This window comes from Lepidochelys kempii, chromosome 16 (genome assembly GCF_965140285.1).
Source record: "Lepidochelys kempii isolate rLepKem1 chromosome 16, rLepKem1.hap1, whole genome shotgun sequence".
NCBI classification, from domain to species: Eukaryota; Metazoa; Chordata; order Testudines; family Cheloniidae; genus Lepidochelys; species Lepidochelys kempii.
In genome coordinates, this window is record NC_136395.1 from 11,454,566 (window position 1) to 11,467,664 (window position 13,099).

The 13,099-nt window shown below is 50.4% G+C and overlaps 1 long non-coding RNA gene across 1 annotated transcript; it reads right to left on the bottom strand.

Annotated features, from left to right (window-relative positions):
• Positions 1–885: 885 nt before the first annotated feature.
• On the bottom strand, positions 886–5,205 carry LOC140899201 (uncharacterized). Its single transcript, XR_012155241.2, has 3 exons — positions 5,081–5,205; positions 3,865–3,966; positions 886–1,809 (listed from the first exon to the last, which is right to left on the bottom strand). It is a non-coding gene; the product is annotated as an uncharacterized LOC140899201 (long non-coding RNA).
• Between the last annotated feature and the right edge of the window lie 7,894 nt (positions 5,206–13,099).

Here is a 13,099-nt window from a genome sequence, read left to right on the forward strand (position 1 = left end):
GGTTCCTGAGGCAGCAGGTGGTGAGGTTTATGGCTGACCTCCCCAAGCTGGAGAAGGCTGAAGGCAGTAGAGCAGCATAGGGACTTTCCTGCTGACTTTGAAGCCAGAGAGTTGAAGATGGAGGGCTGAAGCCAAGGGGGCAGTGGAAGGGCTTCCTTGCCGCTCTGTCTGAGATGAGTGGTTAACACAACTGGGGAGAGATGGCTGTTCCCCTGGTGAGGACGACGACCCAGCAGAGAGGTTAGTGGTGGGGGTGGGTGGGCTGCCCTCCAGCTGGAAGGCCGTCCTCGCAGAAGGACAGGAGAGGACAGGAGACGAGCCCAGGTGTGGTGGATGATGCCGGAGTGTGACACATGCTATGCTGGCGAGCTAGATGTGGTGGGATTTTTAAAGACTATTTCCAGACAGGGTGGGCCCTGGCTGTTTCCAGGCGCATGAACGCTACATGAACCCTTCACACGAGGGAGTGATAAGCGGACTGTGTTCAGGGACGTTTGTTAAGGATTATTTGCACTATGTTTTTGTAATAAAGTGCGCCCCCCCCCTTCCCCCCAGAGGGGGATTATTGAGGCAAGAGAGCCTGTCATGGAGCCTTTCTGAGAGGGGAGTAGCCTGGTGCTGGAGCTCCCAGGTGCCAGGGGGCATCCAAGGATGAGGGGGAATCATTCACAGTACTGCTGAATCACTTCATTCCCTCTGTCTGTCTTCTCTGTTATGGCTGCAAGCCGTTCTTTTACCACGTGTTTGCAAACACAGTAAAACACCAAGGGGCATAATCTGGGCTGGGGCCTCCATGGCAACCGTAACACAACTAATAAATAATTCACTGTGTATGCCAAAGGAATAAATGCTTACAAATGGAGCAACACCAAAAGGCCATCAATGTACAGTACACTTGCTTTCATTACTTTTTATTTCTGGTTGAATTGCATGTTTGTAGCACAGGAAGGATTCGGACTTGTTCATCTCCACACAAAGGAGTTTGTGAATCTGTCGTCATTGTTCACTGTGACAATACAGGGAGAACTTCCCAGAAGAAAGGAAATCAGATCACCAAGGGCCAGATCCATCCACCCATGTAAGGGTGGTGTCTTCCCTTCATGGGCCAAATTCTGCTCTCTCTTACTCCAGTGTAGACCCAGAGTAACTTCACTGAAATCAATTGAGTTTCTCTGCTTTATGACCGTTTTAGAGATGATTTTTAGCCCTGAAGGCCAGATTCCGTTCTCTGTTACACCAGCGTAAATTCAGGGCAACGCTGGTCCAGATCCTCGGCTGGTGCAACTCAGCATAGCTCCAATTAATGGAGCGACACTAATTTTTATCAGCTGAAGATCTGACTCTATTAACTTCAGTGAAGTTACTCTGAAGTTACACCAGTATACATGAGACCAGAATGTGGCCTGATATACGTATTGAATACGACTTTGGTTTGAGAAGGGTAACATATTCTCCCTGGCCCCAGTATAGAGCATGGAGTAAGTTTTCGAGGCAGCAGTTATAGCAGATGCTGAGCATCGGACTTAATTTGTCTTTCATCCTGGGAAATGCTTGTGGCAAGGGGTTAGTAAGGACAATTCATATTGTTATACAAATGCAAGATGGATTTACTGGTGAACACGCATTTCCGATCGCTGGGGAGCAGGCCAAGACCCTTGCAGAATCAGAGAGAAAGAAGGCCTCAGGCTTCCAAGGAGGGCCCTGAGGCCATCTACCCTCAGGATCCGCAGGGCTGTTCAGGGCCGAGCATCTTGTTCCTAGCGACGGCGCCCGTCACTCGGGGGCCTTCTGATATCACCGTGTTTACATCTGAAAATGCAAGCGCAAGAGAGGAAAGAGGAGGAATCCGCAATGTTAGCCATGGGAATGAAAAGGCTTATCCGTCATATGAACAAAGCTTCGACATCAGCTAGCGAGGAGGCTACGTTCCAAGCCTTACAGCGGGAGATTGTAACACAGAACAAGGGAAAGCTGAGGCTAGGTCTACACTGAAAATGCTACAGCTGCACACCGGCATCTGTAGCGCTTCAGTGTAGACACGACAGTGCCGGGAGGGGTTCTCTCAGTGCTGTGGTTAATCTACCTCCTCAAGAGGTGGTAGCCAGGTCCACGGAAGAATTCTTCTATCGAACTAGTGCTGTCTACACAGGGACTTAGGTCGGCCGAACTCTGAAGGGGGGCGGATCTTTCACACTGCTGAGCGACGTAGCTGTGTGGATCTAATTTTCTGGGGAAGACTAGCCCTGAGAACAGGAGCCCAGATTTATATTAGAAAATGTTTTCAGTCTTAAATAGCCCAGCCAGCAAAGCTTCCAAGCGTCGCCAAAAACGGGCTCTTGTTGGTATAGTTTATTTCACTCACTGAACCACTATTGAACTCCATTGAGTCCAACAGAACTATGCTGATTTATACCAGCTAAAGAGGAGTCTGTTAGCTTAAAGGGGAAGTTTAAGTACCACTGCCAGGGCAACTTATCTGACACCAGTTAAACTGCGAGTCCAATTCTGGGCCTCTGTGTGGCCCCACCCCACCTGGCTTTCAGTGAGCCTGTTGAAAAAACTCTTTGTTTTTCAGTCACAAACAGCGATGTTGACATAGCTAGGCTGGCATAGGCTTCATGGCCACACCTCCTGCTGCTGCATATGGCAATACAGGTTGATACTGCCAAGATCTGAACTCACTTACACTTAGGGTGACCATATGTCCTGATTTTATAGGGACAGTCCCGATTTTTGGGTCTTTTTCTTATATAGGCTCCTATTACCCCCTACCCCCTGTCCCGATTTTTCACATTTGCTGTCTGGTCACCCTGCTTACACTAAAGCAAATCAGGACAAACTGCACTGAGTTACATTGGTGTAAACCTGGTGTAAGTGAGAGGAGAATCAGGCTCATTACCTTGACCATGTAAACCCATCACTCACTGCTTCTCTTAGAGCTTGAGCAAATGATTTGGAGCCCTTCTTTGGACCTCACTTCTTGTGCCTCAGTCTCATCAATCTACTATCCAATTGCTGCCACATTTTAAAATCTAATCTAAGACTCCTGAGCAAGGGTTCGGACAGCAATTCAGTTAGCCTTATCTTATCGGAAAGTGGTGCACGCTTGGTATATTCTACAGCAATTTAACAGGAATAAAAGTGCAAGTCTGTCAAGTGACAGCCATATTTTGTGTCTCCAAGAGCTGATCAGAAAGGAGGGAATGTCCCAGCTGATTCATTGGCTAGTAGCAAGGTATTGAATTTCAGGCAGCTGGGAGAGCCGCAGGCCTCCTGGGTATTGCATGAGCCATCTGCAAAGTCATGTTGACTTCTGTGTTTTAAATAACTTCCTCTAACTGATGCAGCCAGCGGATGGGGGTAGGGCTGAATTTGGTAATGAAAATAAGAGATGTGTTTGCCCGGTGTGTGATAAGGCATTTTGGCATCAAACAGGAAGCCTGCTGGGGAGACCTAGATCTGAGAACTTGAGGGTGTTAAGTGCTTAAACAGCTTATACCTAATCTGCCCTATGACTCTATGTGGGTCAGTTCAATGTGAAGTTCAAGTAAATTTATGCTGGGATTTTTTTTAATGGTGTCTCCTATTGGGCAAATAGACAAGCTTTGAAAAGACTTCAGCTAATCAAAAACAAAGCCGTGTCTGTAAGGAAATGTCGGGGTGGGATATTGCCTGGCCATAATAATTTGCAGCCTACCCAAACTTACATGCCTGGCTATGGCACTGCCATGCAGCAGAAGTAGGAATAGACCCTAAGTCTCCTGAGTCCCGACCGGCTGCATCCCATCTCCTTTCTAATCTAGTATGCTTGTTGCCCCCCACGACAGCAATCTTCACGACAGCTCCAGCAAGACCTTTACTTACTTTGGTTCTGGCTGTGGTCCGCTGGGTGGGCCGGGGTGGCAGGGGGCTCCTCACCTCTGTGGCCACATAGGCTCCCAATCTTTGCTGCCACATACCTGCAGCCTGCAGAGAGAAAGGAGACCATTGTTTTTTATTCCTCAAGCTAAGGGCAAATATTTATTGGTCCCTGTGGGGCATTGGGGAAAAGAAGCTGCACAAGGCACCAAGGTGGTAGGGGTGTTCACAGGAGCAAATCATCCCGTCTCTGATCCTACCTGAGCTAGGGACCCAATAAGTCACCTTTTCAGCCATGGTGGGAGTCAGGGGGGATGTAACAAATGGTCAGCAAAATGTCCAGATTGCAATAGAATCAATAGAATCAAGTTACACCATTCAAGGTAAAAGCTTGGGGCAAAGACTTTCCTTCTGTTCTGTGTTTGTACAGCACCTAGCACCATGGAGTCCTGCTCCAGGACTAGGGCACCTAGGTGCTATGCTAATACAAGTCCATTTCCTGTCAGGGTTGGAGAAAAAGCGCTGAGAGAGCGAGATTCGCACTGATACCACAAGAGATCTTGGCCAAAAAGCACAGAAGTGAAGGTAGTTGGTCGCTACCGGACAAAATGGGCCTAGCTGCACACTTACGAGCTCCAGTTTCATCCTGTGTAATTCTGTTAATTTCAGCAGAATTATTCCTGATTCACCCTGGTGCAAGTCCACAGTCAGACCCAAAGACACTCAGTGGAGTTGCTCCTGTTTTACACCCGTGTAAATGAGATCAGAATCAGGCCTAATGATTTTTTTTTTTAATTAATGAGCAAAGTTTTACTTTATTCCTTAGATAGTAACCCCCCCCCCCCACTCTTCCCCTCCCCTGCCAGACCTAGCTAGACAAAGTATATGACGTTATTGCGGGAAGGGAAAGTTGTGGAGAGCACCAGCTGATAGGACTTTACCTCCCCTTGCAGGGTGACCCAGCAGGTATCACAGAAGCCTCCCTTTTGTCCACAGCTGGGATATACCCCACTGTGGAACAGTCCCTCCCCGCAACAGTGAAGACAACACCCATGGAAGGAAAGACTCTTTGCGAAGGCCTGGCAGCTCAGACTGCATTAAAAAGAATTCACTCATCATCCCACGAACGGCAGGCACCAGTGATAGTCGGGGGCACACACGTATTTACAAACCAAACCTCCCCCTCTGCTCTGCTTTGTCCAACCCAAATTGGTTTCCTTACCATTGATAATTACTCAGACCATCTCTGCGGGGCTTCAGCCTGGCTGTGCTTTCTTGCTGCTCGGGCTCGGCCTCTGCTCGTCTCTCACACTCAGCTGGGCTGTGGTTTTATTTTTTAACACACTATTTCCTCCCTCCCCGGACGTTGCCCCAGTAACATGAGTCATGTGGCTCGAAGGCCAGAGGATGTTGTATAAATCTTTGCTATTGTGCCCTCCAGGTAGGGCTGTGAGGAACAGAGTTTCGATCCTCCCCTGGCCTGGGTTTTGATCTAACCTACGTCGGTGTATTGCCCAGGTTATACAGGGGTTGGTTAGGCACGCAGAACCTTTGTATCTAAATGGAAGCAGCCGTCCCTGCTGTAGCTCCACTGACTTACGTGAAGTTACAACATTGATGCATTTGGCCCAAGCTGTGGGACTTGCTCCAGATGCCTGAGAGAGATCCAGAAGTTAGCTGTTGTTCAAGCATGGTTCTGCCTCCTTAAAAACACTGTGGGGGTGAATCCCAGTCTCTGAGCTAAGCCAGAGGATGTGGCCCTGATGCAGTGCTTATCTGTATAGATTAGGCGTGAAGGGAGAGGAAGCTGGATCCTTCTGTATTGTCCATCCAATGTCCACCTGTCCCCATGTCTTCCTTCCAGAGCAAAGATCTCTGTGGTGCACATGGACCACATGTATTACACCCCCCCTCTACCCCCACGCACAATCCTATCCCCTCCTTACACCATTTCCACAATTTGAGAGTCCGGTCGAAAAGGGAACCTGGCAGCGTCCAGTCAGATCTACTGACCGGATGCTAAAAGTCCAGTTACCGAGGGTAGGGGGAAAGTGGCAGCCTATCACCCGGCCCTGAAGCGGTGGCTGCCATGGCAGAACACATGCACCAGCTTGGGCTCCAGGCCACCCCCTGGAGGAGCACAGTTTGCAGGGCTGTGGCAGAGGACAGAGTGCGGGGGCTCACAGCGAGCAGGGGAAGGGATTCCCAGCAGACATGGAACATTCCCCGAGAGGGAAGGGAAGCAAACTGCCCCGCCAGCCAGCGCTTCCCCCAGCCGCGCTCTCAGGCAGCGCTGGGGTGGGGAGGGCTCGAGCGGACAGGAAAGGGGGCTGCTGGGCAGACAGCTCAGAGGGAGGTGGGGAGCTGCCAGGCAGGAGGGTCATGTCCTACCTTGCCAGCAGAGCTGCCTGGCTGCTCCCGTCTGGCCGCAGCGCTATTCTGACCTGCACTCCAATGCGGCTCAGGTTTGCAAGTCCCTTGGGGCTGGAGTTGAGGGGGGAGACCAGCAAGCAACAGGGGGTGGAGGGGAGAGGAGTGAATAGGGGGCAGGGCCTTGGGGAAAGAGGTGGTAGACCTCTGTGCCTGCAGAGCTGCATCAGCAGGATTGCTGCATTTCAGAGACAGCTTTTCCTCCTGAGAGATCTGCCATCGCAGTGAGGCTGCTGCATCCCCAGCTCATCGCTCTGCAGCACTAGGGCTCACCCCCATGCCAGGCCCAACACAGTCTTAATGGGGCTCAGAGTCCCGCTGCTTGGCAACCCTACTGCAGTTCTGTTGCTCTAAGAGGAGCAGCCCTTCCCTCAGCATCTCTTAGCTGGAGGGCAGATGTCTCTGTTGAGGGCCTCTTTGCAGCGAGGGCCCACAGGAGTTCCTGCAGACTGTTGCTAAGGAGATGCACATGCTGTGCTCTCTCAGGGTAAATTTTCTTTTGTGCTTTTTTGTCATTGTTTTCCATAGGGTAGTCTGAAAGCCTGTGCTTTGCTCTTTGAGTGTGGAAAAGCAACTATTCTGCCAACACACAGCCAGGCTGCAGTAGGGGTGAGGTTGCAGCCACACTGGATCAGACCCAAGGTCCATCTACTCCAGTATCCCGTCTCCAACAGTGGACATCACCGAATCATAGAATATCAGAGTTGGAAGGGACCTCAGGAGATTATCTAGTCCAACCCCCTGCTCAAAGCAGGACCAGTCCCCAATGTTTGCCCCAGATCCCTAAATGGCCCCCTCAAAGATTGAACTCACAACCCTAGGTTTAGCAGGCCAATGCTCAAACCACTGAGCTATCCCCCCCCGATGCTTCACCGGGAGGTGTAAGAACCCTTCAGAAGGCTGATATGGGATACCTGCCTCCCGCAGGTCTCTAATATTTAAAGATTGGCTTAAACCCTAAAGCATTGGGTGGGGGATTAAAACAAAAACAACCCCCCAACCCATAACACAGCACACAACTAACAAAATCCGGTACCTTCATGAGCAGCCTGAGCCAAAGACCAAGAATTAGATGGACACGAGAAACCATCTTTCCCCTCCACTCAGCCCAGTCACTGTTGGGACACAGTGACCGGTGAGCACTGCTGCTATGTTATGCCTGCTTTGCGGATACAGAAAGGACCGCAGCTCTCACAACTGTCAACCTTTCATCTTCACGAAAGAACTGAAAAGAACAAGGATGATTGCAGCCCACATCTTGTGGTTTGCTAGGAATAGATGCATCTGTGCTGAGTCTTTATCAGGCAGTCTGATTTGCTCTGGGCCTTTGGGATTGAATATATTTCTGAGGGAGTTATCGTTTGGAGACTGTATGTACTGCATAAGGCAGGGGAGTCTTGGGTTTTTGCATTACTGACACAGCACGCTAGATGGCGATAGATTAAAGAGAAAAGGTCTGAGGTGCAAGCGGCTCTCATGATTAATGGCAGAGAAATTCACCAAGCCCAAGGCATGAACTGCGCAAGGAGGTCATGGGCTAAAGAGAGAAGCCAGTAGTGAAATACCAGAACCACTGTGTATAGCCAGCACTCGCTATGTACTCCCAGGATGATGACACAGAGGCATCTGTACAAATTATAGACCTCCCCGCTGGTACCTAAGAAGGCTCCTGGCCCATCTTGCATGCCCTTGTGTCATGTTCCCCTTCTGAAAATGTGATGACTCTGCAAAAATGGCACCTTCTTAATCAACAGATCTGCTCCCTGGGTGTATTCAGAGTCTGGCCTACTGATTTGGGTGACAAAAATACATTTGTACTATTTTTGTTTTACTCTTGCTAGCCATGCAGAGCAACCCAGCGAAGGGAGAGTGAGCTGGATTCTATTCCATCTCATGCATCATCAGCTGCATTGTTCACCAAATTCCAGTTACAGAATCTGTATTATGTATTGACGTCACTTCATGAGCCCAGAAGAATCCAGCTTGACTTTTAGGTCCCAAGGTGGATTTTCAGGGATGTAGTTAGAAAAAGACCTCTCCAATTTTTTACTGAGCAAATTTTACTTGGTGCGGACTACAAGCCGTCAAGAACACTATCCCCGATAATGTCACGGCTAACCTGGTGGCTGAACTTTGTGACTTTGTCCTTACCCATAACTATTTTACATTTGGGGACAATGTATACCTTCAGATCAGCGGCACTGCTATGGGTACCCGCATGGCCCCACAGTATGCCAACATTTTTATGGCTGATTTAGAACAACACTTCCTCAGCTCTCGTCCCCTAATGCCCCTACTCTACTTGCGCTATATTGATGACATCTTCATCATCTGGACCCATGGAAAAGAAGCCCTTGAGGAATTCCACCATGATTTCAACAATTTCCATCCCACCGTCAACCTCAGCCTGGTCCAGTCCACACAAGAGATCCACTTCCTGGACACTACAGTGCTAATAAACAATGGTCACATAAACACCACCCTATACCGGAAACCTACTGACCACTATTCCTACCTACATGCCTCCAGCTTTCACCCTGACCACACCACACGATCCATCGTCTACAGCCAAGCTCTGCGATACAACCGCATTTGCTCCAACCCCTCAGACAGAGACAAACACCTACAAGATCTCTATCAAGCATTCTTACAACTACAATACCCACCTGCTGAAGTGAAGAAACAGATTGACAGAGCCAGAAGAGTTCCCAGAAGTCACCTACTACAGGACAGGCCTAACAAAGAAAATAACAGAACGCCACTAGCCGTCACCTTCAGCCCCCAACTAAAACCCCTCCAACGCATTATTAAGGATTTACAACCTATCCTGAAGGATGACCCAACACTCTCACAAATCTTGGGAGACAGGCCAGTCCTTGCCTACAGACAGCCCCCCAACCTGAAGCAAATACCAACAACCACATACCATACAACAGAACCACTAACCCAGGAACCTATCCTTGCAACAAAGCCCGTTGCCAACTGTGCCCACATATCTATTCAGGGGACACCATCACAGGGCCTAATAACATCAGCCACACTATCAGAGGCTCGTTCACCTGCACATCCACCAATGTGATATATGCCATCATGTGCCAGCAAAGCCCCTCTGCCATGTACATTGGTCAAACTGGACAGTCTCTACGTAAAAGAATAAATGGACACAAATCAGATGTCAAGAATTATAACATTCATAAACCAGTCGGAGAACACTTCAATCTCTCTGGTCACACAATTACAGACATGAAGGTCGCTATCTTAAAACAAAAAAACTTCAAATCCAGACTCCAGCGAGAAACTGCTGAATTGGAATTCATTTGCAAATTGGATACTATTAATTTAGGCTTAAATAGAGACTGGGAGTGGCTAAGTCATTATGCAAGGTAGCCTATTTCCCCTTGTTTTTTCCTACCCCCCCACCCCCCTGATGTTCTGGTTAAACTTGGATTTATGCTGGAAATGGCCCACCTTGATTATCATACACATTGTAGGGAGAGTGGTCAGTTTGGATGAGCTATTACCAGCAGGAGAGTGAGTTTGTATGTGTATGGGGGTGGGGGGGGTGAGAAAACCTGGATTTGTGCTGGAAATGGCCCACCTTGATTTTCATGCACATTGTAGGGAGAGTGGTCACTTTGGATAAGCTATTACCAGCAGGAGAGTGAGTTTGTGTGTGTGGTTTTTGGAAAAAAAAGGGGGGGGGGGAGGTGAGAAAACCTGGATTTGTGCTGGAAATGGCCCACCTTGATTTTCATGCACATTGTAGGGAGAGTGGTCACTTTGGATAAGCTATTACCAGCAGGAGAGTGAGTTTGTGTGTGTGGTTTTTGGGAAAAAAAAAGGGGGGGGGAAGGTGAGAAAACCTGGATTTGTGCTGGAAATGGTCCACCTTGATTATCATACACATTGTAAAGAGAGTGGTCACTTTGGATGGGCTATTGCCAGCAGGAGAGTGAGTTTGTGTGAGGGGGGGCAGAGGGTGAGAAAACCTGGATTTGTGCTGGAAATGGCCCAACTTGATTATCACTTTAGATAAGCTGAGATGAGATGGCCCAACTTGATGATCACTTCAGATAAGCTATTACCAGCAGGAGAGTGGGGTGGGAGGAGGTATTGTTTCATGGTCTCTGTGTATATAATGTCTTCTGCAGTTTCCACAGTATGCATCCGATGAAGTGAGCTGTAGCTCAAATAAATTGGTTAGTCTCTAAGGTGCCACAAGTACTCCTTTTCTTTTTGCGAATACAGACTAACACGGCTGTTACTCTGAAATCTAAAGGACAATAAATACAGTCAGTAAGGAAACCAATAATGGCACTTTTAGAGTCCCTTTCTGGGGAATAACCACATTTTGGTCCTGATTCTTCTCGCATTCACCTGGGTGTAAACCAGGACTAACTCCATTATAGCCAGTGGACAAATTGTGGTGTAAAATGAGTGCAAGAGGAAAATCAGCCCCCTCATCTTTATTCTCTTTAATGTCTCTTTGTTCTTGAAGGGGAAAAGATGCTCTTGTACTTCAAACCCGCTCTTAAAAATATTGGGCTACAACCTATTCTCTGGGAAGGCTTGCCTCGGACCAGATCCTCATAAGTCAGCATAGCTCAGCTGAATCAGTGGACCTCTAGCCTTATGTGCATGCCTGCAACTGCCATGGATGCGTTTTTGAGCTACCAGATTATGCATCTGCCATTAGAATCTGGTTCTTTGCCTAAATTAGTCTTTTATGATCTCCGGCCATTGCACGGCTATTGGTGAGGCTCCAGTGGGAGAGAGGCAGAAAGTCCGGCTTTTCTATGGTTTGGTTTGTTTCCTGTCCAGTGTTGAGACAAAACGCCATTCTGAGGAGCTCGCTGCTCCGCCCCCACTGGCGTGGTCTCACATGAACAGTGCGTATGAGGTCACACTGTCAGGGGTGGGATCATGCAGGCAGGGATGGGGCCACACAGTTCCCAGAAGCAAAGGCGGATTAGGGGTTTGTGGGGCCCTGGGCCAGAGCAAGTGGGGGCCCCTCCCTACCCCTTCCGCCTGCAATCCTCCCCCACCCCCGGCACTCTTGCCGAGAAACTGGGTTGGGGGGTGGGGGCTTCCCCCCCTCCCCAGCAGGAGCGCCGGGCAGGCGGACTGGGTCGAGGCACGAGGGTGCCCATTCTTCGAATTGGCTGGGGCCCCATTGGCCCAGTGGCTAATCCGCCAATGCCCAGAAGTACTGGATTGTCTGAAATTCTGGGGATGCTGCTGGCCTTTTAAGTACCGTGTTATCTAGCCTGGCTCAGTGCAGTTTTCCAGTACAGTTTCCATGACCACTGTGAAGAGGGAGGCCCCACCAACGACCCATCACCCCCTCTGGTTGCAAAACCTGTCTCTGCCACTGGTGTCTCATGTCCTGGTAGGACGGGGCGGGCAAACTTTTTGGCCTGAGGGCCACATCAGGTTTCCAAAATTGTATGGAGGGCTGGTTAGGGGAGGCTGTGCCTCCCCAAACAGTCAGTTGTGGCCCAGTCCCTGCCTTCTATCCGACACCCCGCCCCCCCGCTTCTCACCCCCTGACGGGCCCCCCCCCCGGGACTCCTACCCCATCCACCACCCCCTGCTCCCTGTCCCCGGACCACCCCCCGGACTCTCCACCCCTGACTGCCCCCCTGCTGCCCCATCCAACCCCCCCATTCCTGACTTGCCCCCCAGGACCTCTGCCCCATCCAACCACCCCTTCTCCTTGACCCCAGAACCCCTGCCCCTGACTGCCCCCCGCCACCGCATCCAACCCCCCCTCTCCTTCCTGACTTCCCCCCCCAGGACCCCTGCTCCATCCAACCCCTCTGTTCCCTGCCCTCTGACTGCCCCACCCCCTATCCACACCCCCGCCCCCTGACCGCCACCCCCAACTCCCCTGCCCTCTATCCAACCCCCAACTCCCTGCCCCCTCACTGCGCTGCCCGGCGCACCCGCGGCTGGTGGCTCTACAGCCGCGCTGCCCAGAGCACCGGGTCCGGCCGTGGCTCCACAACTGCGCTGCCCGGCCACCCAGAGCCTTGCACCGGCCGCACGGGGCGCTGAGACTGGGGGGGGGGGAGGGGCTGGGGGCGAACCTCCCGGGCCTGGAGCTCAGGGGCCGGGCAGGAGGGTCCCGCAGGCCAGATGTGGCCTGCGGGCTGTAGTTTGCCCACCTCTGTGGTAGGAACTAGCAGAGACTTAGGGCAGGTCTACACATAAGACACTGCACTGGTGCAGCTGCACCACTGTAACACTTAATGGAGGATGCCCCTGTGTTGACAGGAGAGCTTCTCCCGTCTGTGTAGTTAATCCACTTCCCCAAGAGGTGGTAGCTATGTAGATGGGAGAAGTTCTCCCGTTGACGTAGTGCTGTCTACACGGGGGGGGGGGGGGGGTTAGATTGGTACAATTGCATTGCTCCGGGGTGGGGGTGGGGTGGTTATACCAATATAGGTCTGTAGTATAGTCCTGGCCTTACACTCAACAAGATAAGAGGCAGGGCCCATCCCAGAATCATTAATAATGATCCTTCAGGACAGCTGTCAGAGCAGGGCACATTCAGGGGTGTTTGTGGTTTTCTTTACCCCTCTGCATTTTTCAAATGTTGGAAAAAGTTAGGAAAACTCATCCCTACCCCGACCCTTATTATTTCTTATTTTTGCTGCAGCTCCTGGATTCTGGCTGGACAGAAAGTGCCCCATTATTAGTATTCTTTCCCCCCATCCAGCACCATAAAGGTGCACAGGTCTGTACCCAATGAAGAAGAGATGGAAATTAGACTGCCCCAAAGCATTCGTAAAGCTCATTAAATATACCA